The sequence below is a fragment of the Nanorana parkeri genome, unplaced genomic scaffold, assembly GCF_000935625.1.
Source record: "Nanorana parkeri isolate BGI_ZX_2015 unplaced genomic scaffold, ASM93562v1 scaffold2794, whole genome shotgun sequence".
Classification (NCBI taxonomy): domain Eukaryota; kingdom Metazoa; phylum Chordata; class Amphibia; order Anura; family Dicroglossidae; genus Nanorana; species Nanorana parkeri.
Genome location: NW_017309062.1, coordinates 57,833 through 58,922, shown reverse-complemented (window position 1 = coordinate 58,922; position 1,090 = coordinate 57,833).

Here is a 1,090-nt window from a genome sequence, read left to right as displayed (position 1 = left end):
TTGCTCTCTTCCGCCCGTGTTGCCCCTCTTTTGCTCTCTTGCGCCGAGCTTTCCCCTCTTTTGCTCTCTTGCGCCGAGCTTTCCCCTCTTTTGCTCTCTTGCGCCGAGCTTTCCCCTCTTTTGCTCTCCTTGCGCCGAGCTTGCCCCTCTTTTTGCTCTCTTGCGCCGAGCTTTCCCCTCTTTTGCTCTCTTGGGCCGAGCTTGCCCCTCTTTTGCTCTCTTGGGCCGAGCATTCTCCTCTTTGCTCTTTTGCGCCGAGCTTGCCCCTCTTTTGTTCTCTTGCGCCGAGCTTGCCCCTCTTTTGCTCTCTTGCGCCGAGCTTGCCCCTCTTTTGCGCTCTCTTGGGCCGAGCTTGCCCCTCTTTTGCGCTCTCTTGGGCCGAGCTTGCCCCTCTTTGCGCTCTCTTGGGCCGAGCTTGCCCCTCTTTGCGCTCTCTTGGGCCGAGCTTGCCCCTCTTTGCGCTCTCTTGGGCCGAGCTTGCCCCTCTTTGCGCTCTCTTGAATGCATGCCATTCTGTGCTCTACTTTGCTCGCTTTCTTGCATTTGCAAAGAGTGCTCTCTCACATAATCGTTGCGCCCATTCTCTCGCGCATGCTTGCACTCTCCTATACTCCTGCTCTGGTGTCTGCCCACCCCTCGCTCTCATTTTCCCCCGCACTCTGTTCCCACCTTTCGCTCTCTTTTCATATTTTGATCGCGGCACAAGTTGGTTCCTCATGTCGGACGCTCCCCGTATTTCCGGGTTCTCATCCCTGTTTTTGGCTGATGGCGATATCAGCGTATTAATAAGGACGGGCCGCTCCCGTCGCTGCACGGTATAGTGATGGCAGTGTGGGGCTCTGGACCACTTTGACTATCCATGGATGATGAGGGTTTTGTCTGACACAGGAGGATTCCCTCCAGCAAACAAGGATAGTCCCTAATACACCCTTTCTTTAGTGACTGCTGCCTTATTGATTTTATCTCGGCAGTTTTACCAGCCATGCTGACTACGTGATCTGACAATCTAACATTCCCTGCAGACTTCATAAACCGTCCTATGTAAAGTATGCCCCCCCCCCCCCCCCCCCAATTTGAATTTTATTCTTAA